Source organism: Sturnus vulgaris, chromosome 5 (genome assembly GCF_052056855.1).
Source record: "Sturnus vulgaris isolate bStuVul1 chromosome 5, bStuVul1.hap1, whole genome shotgun sequence".
Lineage (NCBI taxonomy): Eukaryota > Metazoa > Chordata > Aves > Passeriformes > Sturnidae > Sturnus > Sturnus vulgaris.
In genome coordinates this window covers 25333100-25352073 of record NC_142247.1, presented here as the reverse complement: position 1 = coordinate 25352073, position 18974 = coordinate 25333100, and the positions used below count along the sequence as shown (strand labels likewise).

The 18974-nt window shown below is 37.3% G+C and overlaps 1 long non-coding RNA gene across 1 annotated transcript in view; it reads right to left on the bottom strand.

Moving 5' to 3' along the window:
* The window catches only part of LOC148223592 (uncharacterized), a 143121-nt gene that overhangs the window by 101828 nt on the left and 22319 nt on the right, over positions 1 to 18974 (bottom strand). The window contains exon 5 of the long non-coding RNA XR_015803826.1: positions 14739 to 14921. This is a non-coding gene — a long non-coding RNA (uncharacterized LOC148223592). The remainder of the gene's footprint in view (positions 1 to 14738; positions 14922 to 18974) is intronic.

Sequence of the window (18974 nt, the reverse complement as noted above, 5' to 3'; positions counted from 1 at the left end):
GAAGATGAGCGCTTTGAACCAATTTCCTGAGGTAAAGTCCACTGACTTTTACCACTTCTTTGATGAAACAATATCAAAGGGGAGACATCTGTCTTGCTCCTCTTTTGAATTCAATTTCTTCAAATAATTTCCTCCAATGGGAAAAATTGCTGAGGAGACCCTGTGGTCATCCCTGCACACCTGACATGGAACAACTGTGAATTCCAAGAGGCACAGCTACCAAGTACACCCCAAGACAGCTTCTGGATGCACAGCTCCTGCAACCTGAGCACAGCCACTGGACAGCAATAAAGATGACCCTAACTGAGGCTGAGAGAACACTTCTCCCTGACTCAGAGCTTCATCCTGAGCAAGCAGAACAATAAAACTAATTTCATCTGAGCAAATTGCTACTATGATACAATGGGAAAGAAAGACAGGGTGATATGACCAGCCCCATGTTTAATGACTGCTTCTGAACTAGGTAACATACACATAATGGACTCACCCAGCCTCTCTCTGGAAGCATACACTGCTCAGTCAAAAGCACTCCATCAATTTTCCCACCCAATACATGCCAAGTGACTCCAGTGCTAACAACAAGCTCCTGGACTGCAGCCACACTGTAGCTTGAAAATGGTGATATCCTAAATCAGACCAACAAGGTCCCAGTGGTAGTACAGAAGTGAGTGTTAAAGAGATCAATACCCAGCTCAGAGGCCATACTCCAAGGGCCAAGGTGAAAAGGGTTGGAAGCCCAGCCTCAAAGCTGGTTAGAGCCTGGCCAGGAAAAGCAGCAGCAGTGGTGTCCCTGTAATTTATCAGGTACTACACCTTTGAGATCCAACATTCCAGATCAGGCTCTGTCAAGACAGCAGGCCCAGCAAAAATGATGAGCCTCTCAAACGTTATCCAATCAACTTTCTTTTATGAGGCAGATCAAGAGGCCATCTAAACCAGCAGAAAAGAGGTTGTACTTGGAGAGGGAACATAAGAAACAAGGAACAGTCATCCTCCAGTCTTGCCTTCTGGCTTCCAGTGAAAATCATTGCTTTCTTTTCACTGTAGGCAGTCTTTCCATTAAATTCTACTCCAACAGAGTGCATTGGAAGCTATAAATACCAACACAAAGCCACAGTTATCTTCTACCATTTCCATGGCTAAAACCAGCTCATTTTTATAGGAGTAACAGCCTTCTAGCTCCTAAGGCACAATACCCACCCTCCTTTGTGCTGACAACACCAATTCAGTACCACATTGCCATGAGCCATTGATTTGACAACTTACTAACTTTCACATATTCAACAGAGGCTGACATAAACCTGTGATACATAGCATTCCAGACAGGACACCTTATTTCTGGGAGTTCATAAATACTGGCATTAAAGTTTTTCTCATAAGGCCAAGTGTATTGCATGCCAAGGAAAATACAATTCATTTTCAGAAGAAGCAGGAGACTGGGGAAAAGAAAAAAAAAGAATAAAACCAAACCAAAATAGACCATAACTATAGACCATAACAGCGCACACAAACACAACAACAAAAAAAACCACCCCACATACAACCACCTAAAAATATGTACTGTTTAATTCATTTGGGAAGCAGAGGAAAAAAAATTTGAAAAGGAAACTTACTCCCTCAAGTCAGGGTCCTAGAAACTTGTTCAATTTTTGCTTGCAAACTTCAGAATTCAGAAACTTTGGGAGTTTTCCACTGCAGCAAAAGGCAAAGCTTAAAAAAACTACAAGACTTTAATTAGACATTAAGATGTCCTAGGGGATGGAGCTGGGGAAAGGCTATGTTCAAAGAAAGTTGTATTTGAACAATTTTCAGCAGTGTTAAACAGCAGTCTGGGGAAGAAGCATTAACTTTCAATACTTTTCTTCTACAACCTGACAAAATCAGGAAAGTTAGAAAACTCTACCTACATATCTCTGAAATGCACCACAACATTTTGATGAAAACAGTTTTATGCTTGTATCTTTGATCCAGGATCAAAGTTTTCACCCCAGATGAATCTGAACCAAATACTGAGGTATTTCAAATGCTGAATGACAGACCAACTGAGGATTAAAGGTCAGGCCAATAGCTTGAAATGTAGTAAACACAGACAATGCTGAAGGACTCTTAGATCTCCACGCAAATAGCCTTCAGGCTTGCTATGAGTTTACTCAAAGCAAGACAGCATGATCTATTCAAGCTGTGCTCCAGGCTGGATGCTGTAAGACAGGGCTGTGCTCATGACTATGGTATCAATTTGCTGTATGATCTATTACTTTGGATTCAGCTGTATTTCACTGCTGAAAGAGCAGATGTATTCTGAAGTTTTACAAGATTATCATGGGACTAATTCCCTATGGGATCTATATAACTTTATTTTGGGATTCTGGCTGTCTTTCCAAAACGCTCTCACCTGCTGATTTTTCATACAGTTGGAAACAAGGTTGAGGCTTCCTCAATAGTGGTGGCTCCTCAGGGTCCACAGAGGAAATTGTTACTGCTCACATAACAAATTCCTTGAGTATAGGATATCGATAAAGCCAAGAATGCTCTTTCCAATTACTTATTTAGCTGCTGACTTCAAATTCCCCTTCCATGTAACAGCTTTTCTGTTATTTAATCAGAGATAAACAAGTTTTTGAAAGGTTCTTCCAGTTTAATACTGAGTTATCAGATAAAGTACTAAAAATAATCCATTAAGGATCATTCATGGTCGTGCTCAGCAGATTGTGATTTGAGATTTCAAAGCACCACAGCCTTTCATACAGATATGTTGGAGCAACTAAATTTAAGCAGTAACTTTGCCAACATGCCCAGAACCTCTCTTTTACAAATGCTTTTTGTGTTAATTCCTGCCTGCAATAATCCATCTGCAACAAACCTCATTCAGTTACAGGTGTTAACCAGTACTCCTTAGTACAATATTGCAGGGAACAATTAACAGTACTTCTACTCCTAATATAACTTTGACACTACAGTAGGACTGTACTGATACTGCACAGATACGACTTCAAAATATAAGCATATTAACAAAAATAGCCCAAGTGTACCCAAAAAACCAAAACAAAACAAAACAACCCTTATTTTTGTAACAATCCCATCTTGAAAAACAAAGTTCTTTCAAGTTTCCAGAGGGGGTGCTATTCACGCCACTGAAGCTAAGGTGCTTACATAGGCAGCTAATACCCTGTGGCTCCTCAATACTCAACAAAGAAAGAAAGGCTTCTCCAGGAACAAATTCAGAGCAGAGACCCACTATAAGCACTTTGTAGAAATAACTTCTTCTAGAAGTGAAGAAAACATAAAAGAAGCACATGAGAAACTCTCTGACTGAGGCTTAATGGTTCACACTGGAGCACAGAGAAACAATAAAAATCCTCATTATATCATACTGTCTCTTCAAGCTGGCAGAATTCTAGGAATCAGAATTCCAGTATGACTGGATTACTGCCTTCTCATATTCTTTGAGGAGTCCTGGTCTCAGCAATTCTGAATGATGGCCACATGAAATAGGTTTCATGGATATTTTGATGAGAAGAGAAACAGAGGCCATATCCTCCCAGTGTAGAAACAAAAATGTTTATCTAGTGTTTGGCTTCTGCAGTTATACATTTCAATTAACCTCATGGCAATACCAGCATGATCTGTGGTAGAATATAAGATGATAGCTCAGATGTCTCACTGAATTTAATTTTGTTATGAAGTTTCAAAGTACTGATTTGGAAAGTTGAACAGAAAGAGTGCTATCATATTCTAAGAGATTTCTGAACAATCCAAAGTCTTACTGTGAATTACCTTCAATATGCAAACTACTGATCAGCTATATTATTTGTTATTATGCCAGTGCAATTGATATCTTTTAATGTTACCAACATATAGATCAGTACTGTGAAAAGGAAATGATGTAAGTTTATATCATCCAAGGGTCAAGGGTTTCAAGGACTCAAGGATTCATGGATGTTCATCACCTGGGTAGCTACTTATCTTATTCACAGTCCTATATTTGTTTAGAGAGCAGATATCTTCAAGATAAATGACTTGGGTCCTTGACTTCATTTTATGGAAATCATGAGATCATAAGTATGAATTATGCATTTTGAAGGAGACATGCTTTTATGACAGTTTGCACTATGAAGAGCAACAGTAACAATTCACCTTGAGAACACCTGAAAGTGAGTCAGAGCATATGGCAAGTAATTCACTGTAAGTGGAAGACAAAAATGGAGATATTCCTGTGGAATGAAGATCACATCTCCAGCCCTCTAGAATTTCAGACTTTTCTCAAACCAAAGACTTTATGATTTTCTGGTATTATTCAGAAGGTATAATACTTTCTAGATGAGTTACATTATTCAGGAATTGGTAAAAGCAGCATTCTGTCTTACTCTTTGTCTTTTATTCTTAAAGTGAAAAAAGTCAACTCTTTTAATTAGAATAAACAAAAATATAAACTTTTACACTATTAGATTTTTTTTCACTTAAGCCAGTTGATATGCTTTTGCTTAATCCCGGCCCAAAACACTTCTGCATCCGTCTATAAAAAACACTTAAGATTCAGCTGGGTTGCAGACCACATAAGAATTCATAATCCTGGTTACAGCAATTAACATCTCCAGACATTGGTCACAGCCAGAATGGCTTCATGAAGAGAAAGTCTTGCCTGTTGAACCTGATTTCCTTTTATCATGATAAGGTAACCTGACAGGAAGGTCTCACAGATATGTATGTATAACAGAAAGATTTTTGAATGTAGAATCTGAAGAAGGAATAGAAATGATAGCAAGTTTTGATATAGAAGAAAAGAATTGCTGAGCCAGTCTTACTGGGTAACTAGAAGGCAAAGAGCAAGTGAGTTGGAAGGGTCTTTTATGGCTTAGAGCAAAGGATAAATCCACATCAAACAAAAGATGTTTTTACCAAACAAAAGGATTTTCACAGGCAAACAAGAAAGCCAATGTTGCAAGTAGAGAAAATATCTCAGAAATTTCCACAGCAAAACAAGTCCCAAAATTTAACATGTAACTACAAACTCCAATGATTGGCTAGTCACTAACATAATATGGTAATTTTAGCAGTTTTGATAGGTTATATGTAAACATAAAAGGTATTGTGTATGATGCTGATTGGTAGTCATGTATTAAGATGCTCTGTAATGAAAAGTATGTAATGCATTGTAACTAGAACTAGAGGGCCTTCAGGACACACAGCTTGCCTATAGCCAGCAGCTCTAGGCTCACTCACGACCCTCAACTGTTGTAACCTCGTCTGTGCAATAAACAGCATTTTAAGAGTCATCTGAAGCCTCCATCTCTCCATCAGGCTCTTACAGTAACCCACCTAGCTGATCTAGGAAAGCCAGCAAATATAATTCCTTTGGACTTCAGCAAAGCTTTGATTCACAGTGTCCTTGTGGACAAAATGTCCAGCTCACAGCTGCATGACCATGTCCTGCAGTGGGTGAGCAACTGGCTCACAGACTGGGCACAGTTATAGTGAATGGGGTAACATCAGACTTAACAAACTATAAAAGCTGCATCAAACTTTGACAAAGCAGGAATCTTCCAGACCTTTTCCTGGAAATTTGTGCAGTTTCTTGTTTGAGTAGGGACACCTGCTTTGTTACTCCCAAGAGGTTAAGTGAAGAACTCTGTGTACATTATCATCACTCTGGTAGTAAGTTACATTCAGCTATAGAATCAATACTATTTCTTCTGCTAGCTTTAATATAGGAACCTTGATATAGTTTAACGTCTTATGTCATATTGTAATCTACTTGGAGTTCTTTAGGTTTATCCTGTGTAATAACTAATTATGATTAAGATATTTCATCTGTTATCTCTTGTCTGTTAAATATTCACTTTTATAAATAGATATGGTTTGCCATCATTAGAGCTTGCAGAGTGATGCCTTCATTTTAAAATGTGGTCAAGTTCTGAGGCTGAAGCAGGGTCTGTCTGAAGCTTCCACTCATCCCATGACAGCTGGCCAGTGAGATCAGATAAGCAATCTGCCTAATACTATGTGTTGGATATAGATAGTAATGTGTTATGCCTCATTTCTTGTTTTAACTTAGTCTGTGGATTTGTAAGGCTGATCTTTTCTATGGGTTAAGTGATTGCTAATACTTGCCTTAACCTTTCCCCTGCCCTCCTCCCACCTTGGTGCTCTCTAATGCTTGCTTATGGAAGAGCAATTGATGACTAACATTTCTTAAAGGGTAAAAAAAATGGTAAATGCAACCACAGAAGTGCCATAGTGGCCTGGAACGATTTCAGAAGGAAAACAGAATGCAAGGCACAAGATTTTCTGTACTGTATTATAAAAGTTTCTTCAGTTCAATCAAAGAAGAATCAGAATATTATAAAAAGTCTTTTAAAATTAATTTGCAGTCCATGCCTGGTCATCTGTGACTGGATTTCAGTCAACAGGAGGAAGAGTTCCATGAACATAACAAGTAAAGGGCCTTAACTAACTGTTCCTTGAGCAGCTAAACTAGTTAGCCTGGTGTCCCTCAAAAACCCCAGTTTTCCTTCAGTTTTCCTGACATTTGTCCTTGTAACAGCCCATATCCACCCAACATGCCAGAGGCTCACCAAGTCTGTACAGATTTCTTGTTTCAGACCAAACAAGTTGACATGCATCTGCTCAGTTCTTGCCAAAAACACTCCTGCCTGCACCACCATAGGCTCAAATTTAATCCTAGACTCCTCAACACAGAGTTCTTGTTCCCTTTTCTCCCAGAGATGCATCGACCCACTTCTAACAACACATGCTGAAAATAAAGGTCATAAGAGCAGGAGTCTCCCTTCCTTCTTCACAATGGGGGAATAAACATGGGTTTCTACTCTATATCAATACCAATTTTCATGCAACCTCTAAAACCTCAACATTCTTAAGATCTTTCTTTAAACTGGCAAGAAGATCCATTAGCTGCTAGAACACAGATAGAGATGGAGTAATGGCATATGCCTCATTTCCTTAGGTAGGCAGGCAACAGATTAGGTAAAAAGATGCATTTTTCAGAAAATGTTTATGGCACTCTCTGTACCACCTAAAATTTTTGAATCTGTAACTTATCACCGAATGCACATTCATTTGAAAATGGCAGACAAAGGAAGAATGTGAATATAAAATATACTCAAAAAGATTTCTGAGGCATAGTGGTACACATCCCAACATTATGCAGCTAGTTTAAATAAATAAATAAATCTGTAATATTTAGCTAGATAACAGAATAAAATTACTAGTGATATGCTTTGCTGCCTTGACAGTAAATCAACATAAAAGATTTTTTATAATGTTTCCTGTCATGTAAACGAGTTAAAATGCTGCTTCCTGAACAATAAATATTTGGACCATGCAATGCTACAGCAAGTCCCTATAAACAGAGTATGCAGTAAACAACAGAGATAATGGAAAAGCTGACACCTCAAGCACTTTTTTTATGTTGCATTGTTTTCTGAAAGACTAAAGTAAAACACTGTATGACACACTGCAGAGAAGTCCAAGGAAAGGACTCGGCATTTAAATTTCCCAAATGAATGACACTTTTGACATTTCCCTTAAGAAAGTTCATGATGTACGGTAGTTTTTATTCTGCTTTCCATTAGGAAAAAATGATCAGAATAATGATAGTAACTGGTAAACAGATGAGTGAGAAATCTCAGAAGCAATCTCATATTAAAAGGCCACACTACATATTACTGAGGAATACTGCTCTATAACAATTTTGGTTGACTCATAAATGGATTTTTTGCTCTGGGTTGCTGGTTTTTTATTTTTCTTCAAATAAAACTTTCCAGAAAGCAAGACAACACATTAAGGAGGTCTCAGTAGGTCATACAATCCCTGGGAAAACCAACCACTTCTGTTACAGACATCCATATAGCTTCTCTCACTGAGGCTTCCAGCAGCAGAAATCTCCACAACATTCCCCAGGCATTAGATGAGGTTACGTACCTCACTCACTTTCAGAAAAGTAATTTTCTAACATCTAACCTGAATCTGCCTCAATGCAAATTAACTTTCTTCTTCTCCTGCTCTCAGTAGGGCTTCTAACTGTTCTTTCTTCTCTCTACTTTTCTTACCTTGTTGATTCTGCTGCTTATCCCATTTTTCTTTAAATTCAGTGCCCCAGACACGATATATAAGTTCTGCCAATATCCTAATATGCACAACATAATGTAATGCTATTTATAAATTATATTTAAACAAGCAGAACAGTGTAGATTCACATTTAGTGTAGTATCCAATATAGTTACCATAAGCTTTTTTTCAGTATTTTCTAAAGCAAAAAACTTCCTTCACTTTGTGACTCTGCAGCTAATTATTCCAAAGGGTAGCATGCTGCAAAAGTCCTTACTAAATTTCCCCTACTTTTTGTAGATTGTTGCTCCACCATGTTTATCCTAATCCTGTCCTCCAAACTTTGTGCTGTTTCCTCCTCATGGCCACCTGCAAAGTGAAGAAGTTTGCTGAGCAGACCCAAACTAAACCCTCCAGAAACACACCCAGTCCCCTATTCAAGAGCAGATGCTTCATACAATTTGTCTGTACAATTTCCTAACTACTAGTTAATTCAGTTTGCAGCTGTTTCATCTACCATGTATTTCTCTTTCTTTGCTTAAAAGTGCAGCATGCAAAAAAAAAAAAAAAAAGTGTCCAGGTGTTAAAGGCAAGTTGCATCTCATCTAAAGTCTCTCTGACTCGAAAAGGCCTGCCACTTTATAATTTATAAAATTAAATTAGACTGGTTTGAAAAGAGTTGCCGGTCAAGATGCCTTGTATGGGTTGGTATTATTCAATTTTGTCAAAGATTGTAAGCTCCAGCACATTACTTGAATTTAAGTTACATAAATTTTCTGCAATTCTCTGATCTTCCTCTTCCATTCTCTTACTTTTTTCCATCATTCTGAAAATTCATCATCTTCACTGAAAGTTCTGTCAATGTTTTCTTGAACAGGAATATTTTACCCATTTCCCTAAACGGGATGACATTCATCAGGATCAGCCCATACAACAGTAATCTCTTTCTTCCTCTTTCCACGCCTACTCATTGACAGTAATCATGCTAGTTATGTGAGAAGATCACTGTTAATTCCCTTTTCCACCTCTAATGATTACCCATAGATTGCCATGCTCAAATTAAGCAGCAGTCTGGACCTCAGTGCATGTAACAGCCTTGACAAACCAATGTCACTCCTGTTAATAAGGCAATATAAATATTCAAGCCTCTGAATCACTTCACCGGATATTTTTATAGCATATAACTTTGACACTTCTTCCTCTTTATTTCTTGCAAATCTTGTATGGCATTTAGAAATTTGAGATGGGCAGCAGACTGCTGCTTTTTTCTCTTCTCCCTCATATTAGCCCAGCAATCATGAGATAGATATCAGTACGTCCTGATATCACCAAAGATACATACTTCAACATCATTATGCCATTTTTTCACAACACTATCATATCAAGTTCCCAGAAGAGATAAAAGCCACATTCCCATCCCGCCAGTCACTAACTCAAAGCATCCTAAGCAGCATCATTCTGGCTCGCCTTCCAAACTAAACTTTAACAATAAGAACCCCAGAAACAAAAAGACCAGCTGGCAAATGCAAATATAAATCTTGGCTGTAACAGCAGTGTCTCCCCACCCACGCAGGGCCTGCCTCTGACAAAACAAAGCAGTTTCTCATCACTAAGAAAGGAGACACACAAACCGTATCTGTGACACTTTCACCCTGTCCTTCCTCCCTGACATACAAGAATTCCACTTTTCTTTTCAGGTTCCCAAGCAAAAAACTACATGTAATTGCTCTCTCATATGTAAGCAACTAGGAATAGTTTTCATTGAAATTGGAACAGTCACTTTGCAAAGAGTATTAAGATCTCCAAAACTGAAAACATAATTCGAAAGTAAATCTTTCTCATGAATATATTCAATTGTATTTGGATTTTAATTCTTATGAAAGTATGTTAGAAAAACTAAACAAGATGAGTCTTCTATTGTTGTTATCAGAAAAAGATAAAAGGAAAGAAAATTAGAGTTTGTTGCTTTGTTGTTTGAGGGTTTTTCTTAAACCTTGACAGTTTCAAGAAGCCAGATTCCAAGAAATCCTGCTCAAATAACTTTAATTCTGTTAAAAGAGAAAAGAAAAAAAAAAGGTAAGAGAAAAGAAAAAAAAAAAGGCAATACAGCCCTAGACTTGATCTCTGCCATTGACTTTTAAAAACATACAGAGCTTATTGAGGCTGTAGTTAATTATGACTTAGTGGGGGTTTTTTCCTCTACACTACTTCACACACTAGATTTACTAAATAATTACAGCAAATTTGCCAAGGTCAGAAACCAGTGTCTCTACAGACAATGACAAGAGCCTGTAAGCAGTGAGATATCACAAAAAAACCTCTTTTAACAGAAAAAGCACATATATGCTTTACAAGCATCCATAAACCCCACACTAACTAGACAGAGTAGTGTCTAGTACATGTCTAGCACACATGGATGTGTTCACACAGAGATCCAGTCTCACTTTCTTAGTAATGAACTAAATCACTGGGAATTCATAGCAAAGGTCATTGTTCTCTCCTGTAGGTTGTTGGGTATCTTTGGTGCATGTCCAAGCTCATTCTTTTGTAAACCTGTACTAGATCAAGGTCCAGCCTGGAGAATAGGAAAAAATATCACAAGCCCATTACTCTGCACATGGCCTAAGTTTACCTAACACCTTTATCTCAATTTCCAGAGGTGCTGTACTGAAAAAAAAAGGCTTCAGTGGAATTTGGGGTGGCAAGTATAAGAAGCAGTGTTAAAACAAGAATCTTTAGGAGCTGTATTAAATTTGAACATCCAGTACTGGCAGGGTTTAGATCTGTGAACTGGTGGGCACAGGAAATTCTACAGAAAACCAAATTTCTTCTTGTTTTTCCCCTTCCCCAATAACAGATATTAAATCAAGTTTACATATAAAGATACTGCTTCTAACAGTTCTTTAGGATGGGAGGAAGGGTTCCCCCTTTTTCTCATTAAAACTATAATGTTGTCACTTAGAAAAAAGCCATGAGATATTATATGATGGATAACAAATAAGAAAATGGCAAAAACTTGTAGGAATTTTTAATAGGCAATTTTTTCTTGCCTGCAAGAGGGACATATGGGAATTTCTTGTTTGTTTGAAGTAGCACTACCTCAGCCATATTCTTTTCCATCATTGCCTCAGCCAACAAGATGTAGCTGTCATCTCAACCATGAGACCAGCCAAAACTTAGCCCATAGGTGGGAAGCAACCTGAACTGATTAATCTGTTTATCAAGATGTGGAAAGCAATTGGATTGCCTCTAACCTTGTAGTAATTAATTATACAAACATGCCCCATACAAACCTTCCAAGGAGATTATAACACCCACAATCCCACAACCCATTTTCAAATCTTGTGTTATGTTAACTGCACAAAATAAAGAAAACTTCAGTGCAACTGTTAATGTAAAATGCAAATAAGAAGCATTAGTTCACTGTTAATATTCTCTTCCTTTCCCTGAGTCTCAAAGCCAGGTAGAAGATAAACACTTCGCAGATTTCTACCCTTTCAGATTTTTTCTTTTGTCACTGTCTTAGTATTCCTTCAATGTAACTCCAGTATTTGGGGTTTTGTTTGGTTGGTATTTATAAAAGATGTCTGGCAAAGTCCAATATCACTCACAATATACCAAAAGCATAAATATTAGAAACAAAAAATTAAATTATATGAAATACACTATAATATCAGCACGGCTATTTCTTACTATGTAAAGCCTTTTATTAAAATCTAATACTAACACCAGATTAATGTGACAGCTATGAGTATAGAAACCAAGTTACAAAGGAAATAAGCTTTTATTACTTTTCTAAAGATACAACTAGCTTAAAAGTAAGAGAGGGATGATGAAAATCGCTCAGAGCGGGGGGGAGAAAAAAAAACAAAAAAAACAAAGAGTCTTTCTGGAACAAAATTCAAGTTGTTGAGCAGTTAATTGGATTTCCAGGCTTACATCTAATACAACAATCCTCCTTACATAAAGTCTTTACTTAGGCTATGTACTTCCTCATGTACAAGCCAAGTACAAAAGGATTTAAACAAAACTTTAACATTAGAGATGTATCAGTTCTAATGATGGAATTAAGCACTAGTACACAACACCAATACAGACAATAATCAGGGCTAGTGACAAAAAATAGAACTGGATTAGTCAGATGCCAAAAACACACATAACAAGACACCTCAAAATAGGTTTTCTCCTGCTGGAATTCTCCAGCAAAAAGCTATGACTTCAAATACAACAGTTGCAGAGCTCCAGCTGGAATCATCCCTCTCAAAACTCATCAGACATTGGAGTGAGTCACTATCATTCACATTAACAATAGCAAGTTTTAGTGCCATTAGCGAAGTCGAACATTAAACTTTTTCTAAACCATTGAACAGATGTTCCAGCCTTCATGCTAGCATGACTTTTTTCCTAGTTGCTTCTGTTATATCCTACCAGAAACCTGTTGTTCTGGCAACTCTGCACAGGACTTGAACTTCATCCCAAACTTTTCTGATCTCCTTCCACCTCTGCAATTCCTTTTGCCAACTCCCTCGCAGAGGGCAGCAGCAGCCAACACCTGTGCTGCTAACAGAGTGAGGTCTCACGGGAGATGGAGAGACAAGGCTACACAAGGGATGGCAGCAGGGCATGGGAGGGACATTCTTCACAGCTGGGTCTGAGCAACAGGAAAGCACAGTGGTGGGATGGGATGGAACACTCAGCAGAAAGGGGCTGGACACAACTCCAACTCTCTTATTTACATTTCAGAAATCCATTGTCATAGTTTAAGAACGTATCTTCAGAATGAGCTGTAATCAAGCCTTTTCTCTCCTTTATTCCTCCTTGCCCTTAAAGGCCACTTACTATCTTTCTGCCCCATTGGAGTCCCACAAGGCTGGGAATGAAAGCAACAAAGTTCTTTATTTTCAGAAGACATAACTGCAAATGGCTTCCAGCTGAAATATTAGAAATCTTTTCAAGTGAACTGACTTGATATGACTCATTTGCTAATGTCATAAGCCTGTGGCACAAAACATCTTAAAAAAGATAGTTTTGTCTAACTGCTTATTAAATAGAGTCAATTTTTATATTACTGTATTTTTGTTTTCATTCTACATCCCAAATCTAATTTCTCAACAATTAAGCAGTTTGCTTTAATATACTCCTGCTGATTCAAACAGGAAACAATACAAGTAAAAAGGCATAGTCTTTATTAGGTCAGTGATAGTTTCAATAGGTCGCAGTAAATTAAAAATTTCATTATATGCAATTAATATAATTGCCATTTTCCTCACTCTTTTGGCTTAGGCTATGCCAATAATTATATTGAGACATACACTCATTCATGCACACACATATCATTTCCACCTACAACCTCCACATTACTTGCATGTAAAAATCAGTAATGCTTCTGAAAGCCAGTTAAGAAACCAGACCTAAAAAATAACTTCCCATCCTGGACAACAGTGTAAGAATCACCCTTCAGCTGTGTAAGTAAAACACATAGGAGCATATGTATGCTTAATAATTCTCATTATAATAATACAGAGCCTGGACACGATTCAGAATCTGAAATGCCATGCCACAGTACAATGCTGCTCCAATACCTGACAGAGTACTAGCCTGCTCTCAAACTTCCTGTTGCCAACTTTGTAGAAGAGGGAGTTATGTTATGAAACTGGTAAAAAAAGTCCAAAAATGTTATGATTGTCTATCTTGCAGAAGGGAAGCAATTTTCAGCCAAGTAATTGGTACATTTTCTTAGTGCATTATGTTTCTCAAAACATGTTACTGTATGTGGAGATTAGCATCCCTTTCCTTCAAGAGGAAAATTACTTGTCTTCTATAGTGACTGGAGCTGTCATTCCAGGAGCTGACAAATGTTAACAATCTCTGGAGGTGTTCTTTACAAACATCTCAAAAATAAATAAATATATTCAGAACAAGGATCCAATGACCAAAGAAAGGTTATAAATAGAAGGAAAATACCACTGCTTCAATATTCAAATGCATCACATATCCATCATTTCCAACATTAGGAGAACTATTTTAAAATTGGCACATTAGCAATTAATATAGAACACTGGCAGAGAAAGAAAACAGGTATTATTCACTAATAACAAAAAGTTAGCTGTATCTCCCATTTTGCAGAAAAAAATCAAAGAAGAAATGAAAATAGACAACATAGCTCCATTCCAGCCATCGCAGTAGTCTGTGCAGACAGATTAACAAAACCCTTACATCTGCAATCAGAAAACCAAAAAGATATTTTTCTTTAAATCTTTTTGTTGTTCATCACATCCTCACTGCAGTTTCTTGAAACTGTTTCCAGTACTTGCAACAAAAAACCCCACAAAGCTGCCCTGCCTTATTCCACATGCTGAAAGCAGGTCCACAAAGTCCAAACAAACCAATTTGCTCAAATCAATTTATTAAACCACAGTAACTACCATAATTTGTTCAAACTATGTTGCCAATATCCCATGACATTGTCTATATGCGTAGCATAGTTAAACATTTAAAATTTCAACCATAAAACTCATCTTGGTTTAAAAAATTTATAGCAATACACTGATATACTCAACACGAAAGGACACAAACACTTTTCCTTCTTATTTGCAAGAAATTGTCAATCACAGAACAAGGTGCTTTACTGAGATTTTGACTGATTTTTTCTCTTGACTGAGAAACTCTCTTACCCTTTCTGTAATATTTCAGAATAGCAGCCACTCTTGGCCACATGACATGGCTCCGGGAGAGGATCCTGTGCAGGGCCAGGAATTGGACTGGAAGATCCTTATGGGTCACTTCCAACTCAGTTTACTCGGTGATTAAAATCAGAACCAAGTGAAGAAGCTTCTTTTCCCAAGGTGAGACTTTTGCTAGGAGACAAATACCAACATGTCATAAAACCTTAGCTAAAATTACAGCTATACAGGATGTAGGGCCACCTTCAGAGAACTACAACCTGAACAATAATCAAAATAATTTTAAAAAATTAGCAGTCAATACAGCTCACTAATGCAATATCCAAAAAAGCATAGGAAAAGAAGAACAGATTAGGAGATTCCCATTATACTTTCAAAACTTTTCATTTCTCAATCTCCCAATGTAAACCAAGGATTTAATTTTAATATAAAATTAGTGCCCTATCAGATAAATAACAAAAATATAAATACATCAGCCTTGCAACTCATTTAGCCCAGGGTTATAAGTAACTCTTTGAAATTAACTAAGAAGCACACCACAGAATTCCCAATGCATTTAAAGACCCTCCTTTTTGCAAGACTTGGACTTTCTTCACCCTGCTCAGAGTCAGATTTGAGCACGTTACCTTCAAGCACATGATCCTCACATGATGGGCTCTGCCCAACTCATAACGCCACATAAAGGCTCTAAACAATGAGATTTAGAAATATGGGATGAAAAACCTGCTGTGGGGAAGAGGGGATGGAAGACTTTAGATCTAATTACTTCGATCTTTCAGAAGAATTAGTATCTCAAATGATAAAGACAAAGTAATACAGAATGAGGAAAAGCAAGCAGGCAATATTTTTAGTGTCAGATTACATCTGCTAGTAAACCAAGAGAAGAGAGGTTCAAACACCCCACTGGCTACAAGGCAGAGCTTCATGTTTCTTTAGCCCTTCATCTTCCCCATTACAAGGTCTAACCTTCAGCAGCTTCAGTGCCTGATTTCAGCATTTTCTTTCAGATACTGTGGAGACAGATCCAGATTACATTGCCCCATTCCACAGATGGAAGGGACACAAGGCAGCTCCCTATGGACAAACTACACCTGCCCCAAGTAAGAACCATTTCTCATGTATCCTCCCACACATAGCCAATCATCTACATCCTGCAAAGTTTAAGAAGCAGAACTATTCAGCAGGATCAGATTTGTAGCATAAAGGTAGACACCACAATTTTCTTCTCCTGATTAGATGCAAAGAACAACTTAGAATATTTAAGCCTGTGAAAGGCTTAAATGAAAGAATCCTTGTAATTTAGTTCAGTTTGTTACATTAAAGTTCATGTAGTGGAGAAAGGAAGGAAGCTGTGATACCTTATTGACAGGCCATTATTACAGAAGTAAAAGTAATTCATGAAAAGAATAATATGTGTTGTAGAAAATACTTATGTAATAAAATATGCAGTACTATAGATCAAATACATTCTGCAATATACAGGTTATGAGGCTGAGAAAAATACAGTTTCTTCTAAAGACAGAATGTCATACCCATACAGTCAAATGTATTTGATAATTTTTGTATCTTTAAGTAGGACTGGGATTATTCATTAGCTGGCTGAAGCCTGCACTATGGTATGTACAACCTTGTGCAATGCTCATTATTAGTGAGACTTTTGATCATATAATTACTTTGTTTGCAAATAAGAACAGGTTTTTGTCATCAGCCACGGTAAGGTGCCAGTTTAACTCATACTGGAACAAGGAAGATGTGGGAGTAAGCCAAAGGTAAAAGTTTGTAATAGTAAACAGCAGGTTGCCTGCTGTCTTCAGCATTAGCATTTAAGTTCACTGCAGCTCAACTCATTTTGTATCAGAGGAGATTTATATCAAGCTGTGGGAAGGCATGTCAGCTTCTGGTTCTGTCTTACAGAATTACCATCAAGAACATGGATCATAAAAAGCAAAAAACAAAAGCAAACTTAGTGGAATATTTCATGTGCTACCAAAACTTGTAAAGGTTACCCTGGTGCTAGAATTACTTTCTAAACATCTTGCTCTTTGAGATACTTCTTGAAAAGAAAGATTTTCTTTTCTAATTGAGGTGTATAATGAATTGGAATTCTAAATAAATGCAAGCCAGTATCAAACTACATAATTTGCTTTGTCTTATGCCATTCTGAAGTAATATTTACTGTTCATTTGTCCTTTTGCTGCCTCCTTAGGCTGAGATCCCCAAAGGTGCAGTGCCAACTGCAAATATTCACAAGGACATTTTGACCATAGTATTAGACTACTAAAATTGAGGGGAAAAGCACCTTGAGAATGAAACCTGGATAATTTACATCCTGAAAAATATTTTCTGTCTGGGATGGAACCCAAAGCCCAAGTTTGCTCTTTCCTCTCAGAATATTCCTTTATTAGTACACCTTATGATACACTGTTTCATAAGCAAAAGTATTTTCAATAGCATTGAAATATTTGACTAGGCAAATACAGACACACAAGGAAAAAAAAAACTCTATTTTTCTCTTTGTTCAAATATTTAGCTGTGAACATGCTTTTTCAAACACAGCACGATTACTTACAAGTTCACTGCATTAAGACAGAACTTCTTTATTGGAAAATGTTTGATATTACCAAGTGAAAAAGAACCCACATACAAAAATCCCTCCCTGTTCTACTGCCTTCCACTGCTGTTACATCAGCCCAATACCTGTGACAAATTAACTCTACCCTGCAGCCAAATGAATTTCTGTTAGCAACTTCTTATGGAGCAAAGTAAAAACAGGATAGTCGAGAGCTCTGCCCATCAGACAAAAACAGCTGTCATTCTGCTTAACTTCTCCAACAAATGTCCTCAGACCCACAGGAGAGAAAAGAAACACCATTTGGCATTTAAACTTGAGGTGCCAGGATTCATTAAAGCAGAAAACAAGTCTGGATTGATTACTCCAATTTTAAAAGGTCATGAATTGCTAAGGTTTTTTGTTTCTTTTAATGCATATTTAGTTGTTTTACCAGGCAATTGTTTTAAATTGTAAATTATAACCCTGTATAATGGGTACTGCCTTAATTAGATTTTAACTATATGCTAATCTGAAAGGGGGGAGATTGTTTCATGCTTTCTCAAGGTCTGCTAATAAAGACTACATATCCTATAAAAATACTAATTTAGAACCAATATAGCTATCTTTTATAACTGAGCATATCCGTGTGACTTAAAGGTGCAGAGCTTCCAGAAACGACAGCCTTTTTGGAACATTTAAATTTCATTTGAAAGTACCATTTTTGCTTCCATTGCATGACCAGTGATTTATATCAACCATTTTCCAAGCAGTCATGCAGAGAAAAGCAATGCAGAGAATAACATAACTACAGTAATATAAGTAGACCAACTCATAAAGGCTTCACCTGTGCTGTGTAGTTACAAGATACAGTATTAAAATCAAAAGTCTAGCTTGGGCTCAAAATCAAAGACCTTCTAGAATCAGCAGTAAAATACTTTTCCACCTTCAATATTTCACTCAGACCTCACTCATGGACCCACACAAACTCATAAGTATCTTTTTTTTCTTTTACAGATTCTACTGATCATTTCATTTTTAATCCTAAACAATTTACCACACTGATGACCAAAGAAAAGATAGAAAGCTTATCAGTACAATCAGCAGTAAAATAACAGCAGGTGCTACTTTCACTCATGACCTCATCTTTGGGGGAAAAAAAAAGAAAAAAATCTTTTTCAAAAGCATACCTTCTTAAAGAAAATAAACATTCTTCAGGCAGTAATGTCAGATTTAAGTAAGTAGAAATAGAGGAGAAATAAGGCCATCGTATCTAATGCATCCATAAGATTAGGAGATTAATAACATCCAAACCAGCCTCACCCTTGACTGTCAGACGTGGGAGGGCAGATCCCAGCACCAGAGGAGCATTCAGCCAGAAGGGAGCAGAGGACAGCTGCACAGCTAATGCTGTGTGCCACTCCAACACCCAGCCCAGTGCAGCAATCAGATGACATACAGCCATCATGGAAAATTGCTCTAATTTGGTGGTTATCACCTATCTTGCTCATATCTTGGTAATAGGAAGAAACATAAATATGTGCTTAAATACGCTGCCCACATCACACAGAAGTTGAAGGCTAATCTTGCTTCCCTTACATCAACTACTCCAGCAGAAAACTGGTATGGAGGCAGTTCTGTTGAACCTGACCTTCACACCTGCATTGTCTGCAAACACT